A 15561-nucleotide genomic window follows, 5' to 3' on the forward strand; every position below is an offset into this window, starting at 1 on the left:
TGGGTTCTATTAAGAGGGAGGCTAATCCGATTTCTACCTTATGACTCCACATACAACTGGAAAAATGATTCTGCCCAGCTGAGATAACTGGTGAATTACATGTGGCCAATACGAATGGCTCTGCATGAGGATTCCTTTTTATTTTTTAATTTTATTTATTATTGTTTTTTAAGAGATTTTATTTGCTTATTTGTCAGAGAGAGAGAGCACAAGCAGAGGGAGATCCCAGTACCCTGGGATCATGACCTGAGCCAGAGGCAGATTCTTAACTGACTGAGCCACCCAGGCGTCCCGAGGAATCATTTCTAAATTAATATTTCCTTTCACTTTTTTTCTCCATGGTATTTCACTATAGATTTAGTTAATTTGCCTCACCATTACACGTGTCAGGAGAAATAGCTCTTTAAAGAACTAATCCAGGTGTAAAAAGAAATCAGGGAGAGAACAAGAAAACTCAATGTAGAATCAAATCTAAGTGATAAAACAAATAAATGAATAGGCCACTAATAATGTTACCATTTGTGTATAAATGGGGTACCTTGCCTAAACTGAATACTAAGACTTTTTTTTTCCTGAAATTTCATAGGTGTAAGTGGAAAAACATAAAACAAGACAAGCCACGAACAGTAAAAACCTCCAACAACAAAACTGCTCTTAAAATAGGACTATTTAAAAGTATAAATTAGCTTTTTCTTCAGTTTACCTTTTGAGCAACCAATCTTTTGTTTTGAGAAAACTCTTTGAACAAATGGGGTCTTAGAGGAATATATATTTCATATAGGTCTGGGACAGCACCTCATAACCAAACTATTATTTCTACACCTAAGTAGATAAATAAAGACCCTATGCAGCTGCAGTCTGTTCAGGTCAGATTTGCTACCTAATGAGTCAGCCCCAAACTTAGGAAAACAACATTTGGTTTTTAGAGATCTTTGGATTTCAGAATCGGGTAAGAGATTATGCACCTGTTCTAATGAGGTGCCTTTCTATCACTAGAAACCTCACGTCATTCACTCCCAGGGAAATATTCTGAGACCTCATCACTTAAATAATTGAACTAACCTAGGACGAAAGTGAAGGCTTTTGACATGGGTGCAGGTGCTCTTCTTCTTTGTTTGGGCGGTAGGTAGGGATAGGGTCTCAAGCCTCGGAGTTGGCTTTTACCCTCACTCCCTAAACGAAGCCTGCGTGTTTCCGTTTCAGTCCTCTATTAGGTTTCCTACTCAGAGAAGAACTCTCCCAAGAAGTAGATTGGCTTGTGCTGCAACAGTGGGACCCTCAGCAACCTTTTAATCCTTTTTTCTTTAGTGTGATAGGACAGCCAAGGAACACAGAAATCTAGCAGCATGAAAAAGAAAGACCAAGATAAACAAAAAGTGAAACCTGAAGGAAACCTCGATCATTTAGGAAACAGAATAAAACTTTAAAAGAAAAATACTCATAGTCAAGAAAATATTACATAAAATAAGATCAATCAGGGAAGTAAGAGCTCTTAAAGAATACAAATATTATTGACAATATGAAAAGGATGTAATGCAAGAGCTGGAAAATGAAGTAGAGGAAATCTACTGGAATGTGAAGCAGTAATACAAAGAAATGGAACAGATAAAAATGCGTGAGATAAGGGGCCAAACCAGGAGGTCCAGCATCTTCGGAGAAAAAGAACAGGGAAAGTGAAGGGGAGGAAACAATCAAAGCAGTAAGAGAGAATAGTTTTCCAGAGTCACCTTGAAAGGGCCTACTCAGTGAATGAAGAAAGTCTATGTCTGGAGTACTTTAGGAGGACAAAGAGGAAGAGTGAGGCCTGGAGTCTTGTCTTTGAAGAGCCCAGTAGTAGGCGGTAGTTAAACCTGGCCCTTTTGGTGGATTGTTCTGAATCTAGAGTGAATTACGATTTCTTTCTCTCTATCATTCTGACCAAGTGGTGGTGGTGGTGGTGGTGGTGGTGGTGGTGGGGTGAGAGAGAGAGAGTCTAGGAAAGCACAAAATGTTAGATTCAGACCCTGCTAGCATTTATTAAGGCATTTAAAAGAAAGCTTTGAGTGCCCTTATTAATTCAAGAGTACAGGGAAAAAACAGATTACTACATAGAATGTACTCATGGTCTCATTTGCTTGTATAGGCATGCAAGCTTAGAAAGTAATCTAGAAGGCTATATATATCCCATCTCTGGATGGTGGGATGATGGGTGATTTTTATTTTCTTCTTTATAATTTCCTATATTTTATGAAATAAGTTTGTATTTGTTTTGCAAATACAAATACTAAACTTGCTTCCATGTGTGGAGGGTAGGGTGGGGAACTTTATGTAAATTGCAAATTCTCTTGGGAGAAGAAGGTGAAAACATGAGGAGAGTAGCCTGTGAAGGTAGGAGTAGGAGATATCCCTCTGGGTGCTGAGAAGGAAGGCCTGGAGCAGGAGAAACTGTGCAGAAGGGGAAGGTTGTAAACCCCCAAAGGTTAAGCTAAAGATAAGCTTCATCTACCTTGCGGTTCATGCAAGACCCGTCTTAACAAATTTCTGAACTGAGATAAATAATTTTCTTACACTGACGACTCGTTGCTTGAGGGCGGATGCTATCCAAGATTATCTACAAGGGGCAGAAGAAACAGAACCAGATCTGGAAAGAGTCTGGCCAGGGCTCAGCCGTGAGGGGGAAGAGAAGGAGCCCAGAGTTTACGGTGAGGTGGTTGGGGCTTGGCTCACATAAGGCATTCTGTGAGCACAGGAAATGTTTCAACTTCTCTTAAATTTATTTGAAAATAGATACAGAATGCCTTGCTGACCATTCCAGCATCCTCAAAGACTATTTCTGTAGCCATTGTCCCTACTGTCATCATGCAGATACATTTATTCTCAACTGATGCATGGGGAAGGCTATTTTGGGCACTTTGAAAAGCAGGTTAATAAAGTAGAAATGGTTTCTTTTTTTTTTCCCCTAAGAACTTGCAGATTGTGAAAGAGAACAGTTTAAAACTTACTTTATGTAAACAGAAATGATAAAATGTAGCTTCTCACAGGGAAGCCCTGCCTGAACGACCGTGTGATGATCCAATTGGTTAAAAATATCCCTTAATTGAGTTTAGGTCACTAACTTTGGCCTTGCCCCGCCCCCCCCATGGTAGCCCAAATTTCCAGAATATTCAATACTAAATGCATCTGGATTAATTTGATAATCCAGTTAAGATAAAAATGATGGAGAATTGTCATAAAATTTTCCATCCAGGTTAAATTTTTTTCTCCAGAAAAGCATTACGTTTATAAGATTAAAAACAAATAATTCAAGCTCTAAAAGTTACTTTTCCCTACAAAAATACTATTGTGGAATTCTATTTTTTTTTTCAAAGCAGAGATTAACAAAAGCAGGAGAAAGGTAGGAAAGGAACAGAAAAGTGGGTTTAAAAGATAATGTATTGCATTTAAAGAACTCGAATCCCATTACTTTTCATCACTTAACTTTTCAAAGAACACTTTCAGCTTCCTTATTTGCATGTTTCATTGTTTTCCAGCCTTTACACTCTATGCTTAAAATGCAAATGGAATAATATAAGAATAATGAGAAGTAATACTTGGAAATGTTCTGAGAAAATGTTGAAAAAGGGCCTGGTTTCCATCTGATTGAAAGGAGGTGAGACTTGAGAGAGCAGGCAGACTAGATATAATTTTATCTGAAGCTCTAACTAGCAGCACCATTGCTAGCCTTCTTTCTCCTGTGTACTGTTGAAAATTAGTTCATATTTCTCTTTCATGACTCCCTTATTCTTTGTCCACTTCTCTTTTTCTTCACATTTGGTGTCTGTTAATCGGTTAACCTCAATTCAATGGACATTTATTGAGCACTTATTAACTAGTCATAGCCATATCTGGAATGTAGAATAAATAGCTCTTTAATAAGAAAAGCAGGGTTTGGGGCACCTGGGTGGCTTCGTCAGTTAAGCCTTCGACTCTTGATTTCAGCTCAGGTCATGACCTCAGGGTTGTGGATTGAACCCTGCATTGGGCTCTGTGCTCAGGGTGGAATCTGCTTGAGATTCTCTCTCTCCCTCTGCTTCTGCCCCTCCCCCCACTTGTGCACCCCCATGCTCTATCTCTCAAATAAGTAAATAATATCGTAAAAAAAAAAAAAAAGAAAAGGAGCGTTTGGCTAAGGGACACAACATGGGGAAACATTTGTCAGCCTCCTCCTCCAACTCCTTTTGATATCTGACTCTCCATTGGATGGGCTAGAAAATCAGATATCTTGGCTTCCAGTCCCACTCTGCCATTTCCCAAACACGCTACTTACCTTCTCTGAGCCTCACTTTCTTCATCTGTAGAAGGGACTACTAATGCCTTTCTCACTGGAGGCTGTGATAATTGAGATAATACAAATAAGGTGTTTATAGAAATAGCTCAAATGATCTCTGTCCTTTGGTTTGTGATACAACAAAGGAAGTGTAGGATGGCCAGCCACCATAGTTTGCCTGAGACTGATGGGTTTCCTGGGACAGGGTTCTGTCAGTTTTAAAATGGAATGGTGCCAGACAAACCTGGATGAAGTGGTCACCCTAAAGATAGAAGAACATATATTCAGTTAGTCTTTTTTTTTTTTTTTTTTTAATTTGGTTATTTATTAGAGAGAGAGCACACAAGCAGCGAGGAGAGGTATGGGGAGGGGAAAAGAATCTCAAGCAGACTCCGAACTGAGTTCAGAGCCCTACAAGGAGCTCCATCTCACAACCCTGAAATCACGACCTGAGCTGAAATTAAGAGTGGGCTGCTTAACCAACTGAGCCACCCAAGCGCCCCTATATTCAGTTAGTCTTAATCCCAAATTGAATGAATCAAATTACATTCTAGAAGCACAAAGTTATACTGGGGCATAGGGCAAAGCATGGCGAATTCCTTCACAGAGAAGAAGAAAGAGCATTCAATACAGAGGAAACTGAAGAAGCAAAGGCATGGAAGTGAGAAACTGCAGGGCTTGCTTGTGGAAGCCTTACGCAGTCTGGTGGGGGAAGCATAAGAGCATATGAGAGGGTGTAGTGAGTTAAAGGTTCAAAAGTGTATGGGACGGCCAGACTATCCAAGGCCTTGAGTGTTAGGCCGAGGACTGTGGATTTGTTCAGAGGTAATGGGAAGATGGCCCTGAAGGGGGATAGAACAGAGGTATGACATATACTTCTCAGACCTTAGTTTAACCCTGCAAGAGAAAGAGCTCATGTGGCCACTTCGAATAGGTTAAAATGAACAATTTGTCTATAGCTCTCACTTTGTTATTAAGTAATCACAAATTTTGCATTACATCAAGTATTTAAGATGGCTCTCCTGTGTACTGTTGGCAGACAAAGGGTGCAAAGTCATTTTTGCTACTTTCCACATTCAAACTTTGGGGCATCTTGATTCTCCTTTTCCCATTATCCTCCTTATCTAATCAGTGGCACAATATGTTGGTTTTTGTCTTCACTGCCAAATTTTCTTCCTCTGCATTCACTAGCTCAGGTCCTAATCATGTTCCTCTAGATTCAGGAAACAATCATATGTGGCCCATGTTCCCAGCCTCTCTCTAGATGTAAATATTCATCCTGAATACTGTGCCCAATTAATCTTGTTAAACAACATTTTTGTCATGTCACTCTCTTATTCAAGAACCTATCTTGGCTTCCTATTAACACCTGGATCTAGGCCACTTTTGTTAGCCTGCCTTTAAAATTTCTTCATCAATGGGCCTTTCCCTACAACTAAATACTCAGGTTCCCAAGAAACCATTTATGCTATCCACATCCACCTTCTCTTTGTCCTTCTTGTTTTGTTTGTTTTTGTTTTTAAATTTTTAATTGTGGTAAAATACACATAACACAAAATTTGCCATCTTCAACATTTTTAAGTGTACAGTTCAGTAATGTTAAATATATTCACATTGTTGTGCAACCACAAATCTCCAGAAAATTTTCATCTCTTTTTGTCTTTAACACCAGGCCTTCCTCACAAATCCAGCCCCTCCATCTGTTTCAAACCGCTTGCCACACATGGAATTGAGTTTCTTTTCTTTCTCTCTTCCTGTTTTTTTTTTTTTTAAAGATTTTATTTATTTATTTGAGAGAGAGAATGAGAGAGAGAGAGCATGAGAGGGGGGAGGGTCAGAGGGAGAAGCAGACTCCCTGCTGAGCAGGGAGCCCAATGTGGGACTTGATCCCAGGACTCCAGGATCATGACCTGAGCCGAAGGCAGTCGCTTAACCAACTGAGCCACCCAGGCGCCCTCTCTCTTCCTGTTTAAATCCACAGCCAAACTCCAAGAAGAGAAATCCTATGTAAAGTCTATAAAAGAGTAGGTGCTCAATAAATGGTTCAAGTTCAAGTACTATTGTTCTGTTTTGTCTTGGTCTGTAGTTATAGCTTGTATATAGAGAACACGTTGTCATTCACAGGTCTCAGGCACAGAGGTCATCTCAGCTGGTCCTCACCACTGCCCTGTATGGTAGATAAAGTAGATGTTCTTACATGTGGTTTTCAGATGAGGAATCCAAGAATGACTAAGGTACTTGTCCAAGGTGATACAGTTAGTAAGTGACAGACCTGGTAGTTGAATCCAAGTATTCTGGCTCCTAACACAGAGCTATTTCTACTGTGTCTAGCTGCCTCGTTCCTTTGAAGCATATCTTGTCTCCCCAACAAGAGTGAAAGTTCTCCAAGAGAAGGAACTACAAGAATTATCTTCAGCAACCCTAACATATGGCTGAGTCTTGGGCACAAAGATTCTATTCTATTTCCTTATTGATAATTCACCTCACCGTTGTCTATGGTTTCTAAAATACTTAAATCATTTTATATACAGTTCATGTGTTTCCTCCACATAACTCAGCAGAAGAGACTTTCAGTTCTCACCTAATTCTTCTAGGTACATGGGAAAACTGTACCTTCCTTGCCTCCCCGTCACCCTTGGGAGAGGTCAGATGATGAGTTCTGGCCAACAGGCTGTGAGACGTGGTGCCATGGATCTCTCCAATCTCTTCCTCCTGCCACCCCCATCATAGAGGGGTACTTGTGTAGCGATAGTAGAATCCCAGGATCTGAGCATCAGGGATGCTATGTTGAGACTTGCAGAATAGCTACCCTGGAGAGTGGCCCAGGTCTGTCATGGACTTTGTGAGATAATCAACTTGTATCATGTTAAAACCCAAAGATTTTAGTTTAGTTTTCTCTTTTGACCTCAGCATAATCTACCCTATTCTGACAGTACAACATGGAAATGTTTAATGACCAGCCTATTAACATCTCAAACTCTCAGAGTTGCCCTGAAAAAATCATAAGGAATTGTTCTTCTTAATTTATGTTTGGAAAAAAACAAGGGCACAGAGAGGTCGAAGGAATGACCTTGAGCCACTCCTCAGGTCAGTCTCTTAATCCAAGTTGGATCTTTCCCCACATACTTAAGGACTACTATATAAGAAATATAAATCGGGTGCAGAAAAATGCAGACTAATACTCCAACGCTCTCTGCTTATAGAATAACCTCCTCCAGCCTCAGCTTTCCATCCTGCTTCACAGCTATCTTCCCTTTTCTGTCTGGTTTCCTACTTAACTGCCAGTTGAAGCCTTTACCAGGGCAGGCTACATTGAAAGAGGCATTATTATTTATCACTGTGTTGCCAGAGTAACACCAGCCTGCACAAAGATGCAGTTGAAGAACTGGCATGTGTACAAAAGATAGTTCTGCTGGTCTTGTGTAGACTTCTTGGTTCCCATAGCCTACCCTTGGCCTGTGTGAGGAAAAGAGAGGGATCAAGCTTACTGTCTTTCTGAAGAGGAGCATATCTCTAAGAAAGGAGAGAGAGAGAGCTTACATAATCTCATAGTAAGTTTCAGTTCAGTGATGGTCGTTACAGTTTTCCCATTGTTTCCACATAAATCCTTTCCTAATCAGATCAGTTCTTATTCATAACTCCAAGTAAAATCCAATTACCAGAGTTTAGGGTCTTCTTTTCATCTTTTTCCCAATTTTGGTTGAAATTTAGACTTTTGTATAACCTTATTTCCCTAAAGTTTTACACACACTCACACACATACACATCCCTCTTACATAATATATAAAACTTTATGCACACAAAGTCTATAATATTTTTTCAAATTTCCTTTTGTTTGAGACTGTTTTTTGGGGGTGTTGGAGGGACAATGATTGAGACATTAAGCCTTGGACCCAGACTAATTTTTCTGTATAAATTTGCATGGCCTACTGGGAAGTTACTAATGTTTCTTTGCAGCGTTATAAAGTTGAACAGATTATTCAATTCATATTTTAACCTCACAATTTACAACTATTAGGAAAAAGCTGAGAGGGAGGCTGAAAAGATGTTCCTTGGGGGAATTTTCATTGCTGAAATAAAAGATACCAATAGACTCACAAAAAGTTCCATAAAACAAATGGGAAAAAAATGTTACACTGAAGATACAGATAATTTGGGAAGCTGCAGCCATCTGGTTATGGTCAAAATAGCTGCTTCTGATGTCCTTAGATGGTACAAATTACTGGCAGACCTCAAAAACCAAAACAGGAATCCATTTTGAGATCAGATTCCTTTTGCCTTCAAGACATGTTTATAAAGAAATCAAGATTAGAGGAAACAGAGGAAGAACTGAAGTGTGGAGAAAACATATCACCAAAGGGCTACTTAATTTGGCCAGTGATTAACATGAGCTGCACTTGGATGAGAGGGCAGGTGGCTGTTGAACTCCAGGTCGTTCATTTGGCTTTTTCATCTATGATAGCCATCAGTGCCCCCAGGTCCCCAACGCGGGAGCTGTTTGGTGATCTCGTAAGAGCTCTGTTACCAGTGGCAACCAAGAGGCTTCTTGGGATAGGGTAGTGGACATTAACCAGAGAGGACATCCACTGGTGACTAGCGGACAGTTGCTTCTAAGCACATAGGACTCACTCCTTTGGGGGATCCACCAAAAATGTGGGGGGAGCACTTTGCAGGTTTTGGGCAGAGAACTTCATTTGTAGGAAGTACTAACGTGATTTGAGCATTTAAAGTAAACGTACTCTAAAAAAAATTAAAAGTAAGTGAATTTACAATTCCCAGGTCAACAAAATCTTAGTATACTGGTCTCATTACTGAATTGCCTCCAGCAGCCTATGAGGGGATTGTCCACGGACTCGTCCTCCCTTCAGTCACTGCACAACTAGCTGGGGCACATCCTCATATCCCCCTTCCAACCCTGTGTTCCCTGGTTGTGTGAGCATGGCACTTTCTTCCCCTTGTTTTTAAGCTTAGATAACCTTTCCTTCCCCTCACATCTTCTCTTCTATCTTCCTCCTTATCTCCCTCCCCAATTTCTAGGACTGTTCTCTGCTCAGGTCCCTATTCTGATTTCCTGTTCCAACAATCTGTGAGGTCAGAAACTAAGAAATCAAATAACTTCCTCAAAATACTTGTTTTTCAGTAATGGGGAGGGAAGAATGAGGAAGAGGGGGGTTGATATTCTTGTATGTAAAAAAAGCAATTTGCATACTTTAACTGATAATCTAAGCATGCTATTTATGCAGATTTTAAAAATCATATGAAAACTTTTTTTGAAACCATTTAAAAAATACTTCAGAGTAATTGCATGGAATGTTGAAGAAAACAGCATCTACCTTACGCTGGTTATATGCACATTGTTTTCGACTTGGTCTCTACACTGTTCAAAACACTGAATATCCTTTTTATGTCTTAGGTTGCGATGGGAATTGATGCATAATGCGTGTAAATAAAACAATCTTACTCAAACAGTAACTATATGGCATCACAGAAATTCACTTGTGAGGTTCCTGGAGGCCACTTCAAAGACATAGGTATTCATTCTCCAGATAGGCTACGACGGAGCCCAGCCAGAGCCCCATCATTAGAAAACTCCTGGCCTGTGAATTAAGAAGGGTACTTTGCATGTGTCAAGGTTCCCTGAGAGAAAACCAACAGTTGTTTCCAAATGAGTCTTACGTGAAAAATCTCAAGGGCACGCGTTCTGATTTATAGATGTTGATTCAGAGTCAAGCTACTCTGTGTAGCTGGGCTTCTAGGTAAATAACAGAACTTATCTATAGGTGGTTAATGCTTCTGCTGAGTAATACCCAAGAGGTCAGTCAAAACTGAAATGATTCTTAAACAAATTTGGAGCTGATTTTTGCCTGAAAAATGTGTCTGTATTAGGTAGGATAGGCGAATTGCCGTAAGAATAGCCCCGAAAATATGTTACGGCTAAGACACCATAGAAGTATATTTCCTGCTTGTATGATGATACTGGGCAAGCGAACGAGCCAGAAGGGGGGCTGTCTTCCATGAAGTCATGTAGGGCCTGGGCCAACGGAGGCTGTGCCATCTTCAGGTGCCTCCAAGTACACAGCTGGTAAAGGCCAGACTCCGAGGAACACGCATGGAAGGCTCTCGTGGTGGGCCGGGCCTCGAAGTGGCACGCATCACTTCTGCCCACGTTTCACGGCTCCACAGCCACACCTAACTGCAGAGGAGGGTGGGAAATAGGGTTGACCTGTGCTCCCAGGGAGAAGTGGAGAACCTGGGTGTGCGTAGCGGACGGTGGTCTCTACCAGTGTCTGTTTATCCATGGGTGGCTGTTGGGACCTCCAGGAATAGACATACTTCATTCAAGAGAGGGAAATTTGTCAAAAGGTGTAAAAGGAAGCTGTCTTTTCCAAAGCATTCAGATAAGTGAGACGTCCTCCAAGGAGAAATGTTTATTTAATATACGAAGTTACAAAACGTCAGCTCTCCGGGGCGCCTGGGTGGCTCAGTCGTTAAGCGTCTGCCTTCAGCTCAGGTCATGACCCCAGAGTCCTGGGATCGAGCCCCGCATTGGGCTCCCTGCCCAGTGGGAAGCCTGCTTCTTCCTCTCCCACTCTCCCTGCTTGTGTTCCCTCTCTCGCTGTGTCTCTCTCTGTCAAATAAATAATAAAATATTTAAAAAAACAAAAAACAAAAAAACATCAGCACTCCATGCTACCCCAGCTCTGTGTGCCCAGCCCCAAACCCAGCAGGAACTGCATGCTGCCTTCCTTCCCCAGGGCAGCCATTTAATATCCTGAGACTAATACCCAGTTCTTTTTTTTTTTAACAAAGTCCTTAACAAAGCTTTACTTAATTCAGTATAGTATCATTGAAAACATTTGTTTATGTATTTTTTTTGTGTGTGTGTGTATTTTCTGTCGTTGAGACTAGGGTTTAGACCCAGGGAATGACATAACTCTGAACCCAAGTCACTTGTACTGAAGCTACTCCATTTACAGTCCAGTCATTATTAAGATGAACATAATATCCTCCTTTGGACTTTTCTGGCATTTGAAAATGAATAAGCACACCCTGGTTGGATAGGCAGTGGGAGTAAGAGACCTTAAAATAACTTAATGACCTTGTTCATTACTGGCCTTAAATTGTATTTAATCTAAGGGTGGGCCCTTGCTGCTGTGTGACTTGCAGAACCAGTTATGTTTCATATAGAATGACTTTGTTCATCTAAAACCAGAGGTGAAGTCTTTGTCTAGACTAATTAGGTGGGTAAAAGGGCAAAGCAAACAAAACTGCTTTGGAGGCAACTTGATTATGCAGGTTTATGAAGAACGGTGAATACTTTTGATAACTGAAACATTCAGATAAACCCTAAATCTCAGTCTACCCATTGGTTTTAATTACTTCCTCCATGGGTTTGGTATCAGGTACCTCAAGTCAATCACTTTGTTTTTCCTATTTCCCTGCCCTTGGCACCCTTTCCCCTGCCCGCTTCCCCCCCCAACCCCCCCAACAACTGTGGGCTTGCTCTTCTAAGGGAGGGTCTAACAATGGGTGCTGGGAAGAAATGGTAAGGCTGGGTAGTCCATAAACTGTGTGAGAGGCCCCGGGCAACTGAGGATTGCCAGCAATTGATCTTTTATCACTGGGTTTATGGCACAAGCCAAGAGAGAGAAATGGGGTATGGGCTCTGAACCCAGACACACCTTGGTGCAAATCTCACCGACACTACTTATCAGCTATGTGATTTCAACGAATTATTTGATTTCTCTGAGCCCTAGCTTCCCCATCAACAAAAGGAGACTGAAATTGTCCCTTTCTCAAAGAGTTGTGGTAAGGATTAAATGAGATCATGTGTGTTACGTTCCTAGTCTGGTGCCTGGCATGCAGTAAGCACTTAATCAGTGTTAGTTACAATTATTATCTAAGAAAAATTCGGATGTCCCTTTCTTCCCTTCATGTTCCACGCTGGTCTCTATTCCTGATAAGAATCAGAGGGGCGCATATTGTTGAAATTCCTCACCCGGGTGCTGTTTTAGTAGTTAATGCAATAGCCCCCGATGCCCTTTATGACCTTAGGGATGAAACAGCTTGGTGGTTCAGAGCAGCTCTTTCTTCTCGGCTCTATTTTGTTCTTGATATAGCTGTTCTATTCACACACCTTGCAATCTGTGAAGTTAAAATTAACCTATTTGCCAACCTGCGTCTCAGTGAGAAACTGAAAAATTACACCTTCTCTACGCACTAGACAGTGTTTTCTAGTGCATCTTTGATGAAGAATATGTTAAAGGAAGAGAAGGCTTAAAGGGAAAAGACTGAGTTCTATCTGCGCTTAGTTTATTCCCTTGGAAGAATACTCTGCAAATGTCAAAAGCTGGATGGAGAGAACAGGATGTGACATGGAAGTCGCTCAGTTGTGTCTCCACACACGTTTTTGAAATGGGGAATCAAAGTGTGCCAGTGTAACTGTCAGATTTGGGCATATGGAACAATCTAAGGAATCTGACTCTTTCCAGTAACAAGTTTAGCAACTTCCTTTTAAGAGAGAGAGAAAGAAAAACACTCACTGCAGTCACAACCAATGGTTATCTTCAGTCAACAGTTCAAAGGAGTCTACTTTTCCTTTCTGTATCTGAGCTGACATTTCCCTGGCTCTGGGTAGGAGCAGAGCAGCTGACCTGGATGTTGCCGCTCTTTGATTTTAGGGGCCCCGGAGTAACCTGGTAGTCTTCTGCCTCCCTATTATTTCAGAGCCATGATAGGTAGCCAAGGATGGATCTGTTTGCCTTGACCTTGTCCTGGAGGGCAGTTGGGTAATATTATTTGTCTCTGAGATGGCCTGGACCACGGCACCATGCTGTGCAGATGTATGCTCTTATATTTCCTGTCTCTTTCAGGGAGCCATTGTGAGTTATGCCTCAGTCCTTTCCATACTTATTTCCCCGTCTTCCCCCACCTCTCTCCAATAATTCTTAGAGACTCTGAAGTTTCAGGTTCTAGAGACTAAAATCAGTGGGGATGGGGCACAAACTTTGAGGGAGTGGTGTTCAAGGCCCGGGCCCAAGAATTCCTAAGCCATCAGGAAGCTACTTGAGACTAGACCCTTAGAGATATGATAAGAGGAGAGGAAGGGTTAGAAATACCTGCTTCTTGCCTGGCATGGGGAATCCAAAATCAGGGTGAGCAGGTGTCTGTATAGTGGGTAGACTGAGGTATTAGGCATAGCTCTCTGCCCTGAAATATTCTGTTAATATCTATAATTTTACTCCTGGAGACTTATTCTTTGGATCTGGAGATGTTTTGGTTTCTAAAAGGTCTTCGTCTACATCTGTTTGGGAAATAAAATTTTAAGAGTGCTTTCACATATATTAATCGAATCCTTAAAACAACTATGTGAGTTAAGTACTATTATTATTCCCATTTTACAGATGAGAAACCTGAGGCACAGAGGCACTAGCCACTTTCCCAAGAACCCACAGCTGGGAAGTGGTGGGGCAAGAACTTGAACCCAGGCAGTGTAGCTCCAGAGCCCCAGCTCTTTGCCCCCATGTTCTACACTGTTCTGTTCTACACTGACAGCATTAATGTTCTACACTGACAGCATTAATTCTTACTTTGCTAGCTCTAACATCTAACTGCTATCACAGAAACTCCAGTCTCCAGCAAAGCTCCCACTGCTCCTACCCTCAATTATTTCTGGGAATTCCCAGAGACTAGTAAGTGTGGATCAGTGGATATCCGTATAACGTACAGTACCTACCAAAACCCTTTCTCCTATTTGCGCGTCACCTGGATGGTATCTTGCTGCTGCCTCTATATTGCAACAGTTTAACCTAAGAAGGTTATGTTCTTTATAGTCCCCAGTGAGCTCAAACCAGGTGGTGTTCCATATTGAAGGAGTGAGGATTTTCTGCCAATGTGAGACATTGGGGCTTTGAGCAGCCCTGCGCTGTGCCCAGCTGTAGAGGACTTCTGGCATGTGGGATTGTCTGCCAGGATCCCTTTACTAAAATTGCCCCCATCCCCACCCACCACTTCCCGCCATCCTAGTTAACATAGGAATAAACACCTTAGTATCCTTTCATGTTCCCAGGCCCCCTGGCAGGTCCACCATGGAAAGGGGGCCAATCCCAGCAGTCCTCCTTCTGGACCCAGATAATGGCCCAAGGCTGATTCAAACTGGGTTAATGAATCCTTTCCTTGGGGGGACCAGTGTCCAGAGAGAGCGTGAAGGCCTCTTTCTAGGGATTAAATCTATAAGATGTAAAACTTAACAACTCTCAAAGGTCATGGATCCTCACATTCAAAGAAAATCATTCTGCAGGGGGAAAGGATACAGTGGATGGGCAGAGAGGCAGGAATGAGGAACAGAGTAAAAGCTCAGTGTGCACTCGAGTCCCTGATTCCAGTAATTTCGGAGGTTCAGCAGTATCCCTGCTCTCGCCATGTCTTACTGTTCTTCCTTTCTCGAATTACCATGAACCAGCAAAGTCCCATATTTACTCAAGCTGATTTGAATTGTGTTTTTGTCACTTGCAACTAAAACAAATATAAAAGTCCAGCAGGTGACAGTTTCTGGCTTAAGTATCTTGATATTTATTTGCAACTCTCCCTTGAGCTTTGACAGCCGGAGTGGGCCAAATGAGAATTTTCCACCAAAACACTTTCCTAAATTCCATTCTACTCCCCCCCTCCATATTATAATTAGTTCCTTAGACCTAAGGCTGATGATTTTAAAGCTTTCACTTATATATGCAAATACACCTGGGAAAAGAAACACCTTAAACCAATATCAGCTAAAAGCCATTATCTGGAGAGAGACTAGCTGACAGCTAAGAATAAGACTTCTGGGAAATGAAAACTAGTCGGAGAGAGGCAGAAATTTGATGTGTAAGTCAGGGAAGTGGAAGAGAATTTGTCAAGGGCAAGCCTTGCTTTCTGGAAGTCCTTACTTTAGCAGGGTAAACCCAGGCATTTGTATGTTTGTTGTACTTCTTTTCCTACTGAGAATGTGATTAAATTAAGACAAAATATGTATTTTTTGCTGTACTTGAATAGAGAAAGGGGATTGTTGTTTATTTTATTGTACATACTTTAAGTTTGGGCCTTTTAAAACTTAATATTTAGACACTCCAAATGGGATGCAAATTGGTAATATGTTCTTTTTGAACCAAAGCCTCTGGAACTTTAAAAGAATCAGATTACAATGCTGCAAATCTACCTTCCTCATCACAATTTCACATTCACTGAACTGGGAAAATGGCTGGGGCTAGGAATCCTGTAAAAAGTACCTTTGATTT

Source organism: Mirounga leonina, unplaced genomic scaffold (assembly GCF_011800145.1).
Source record: "Mirounga leonina isolate KUSES-001 unplaced genomic scaffold, KU_Mleo_1.0 Mir_151, whole genome shotgun sequence".
Classification (NCBI taxonomy): domain Eukaryota; kingdom Metazoa; phylum Chordata; class Mammalia; order Carnivora; family Phocidae; genus Mirounga; species Mirounga leonina.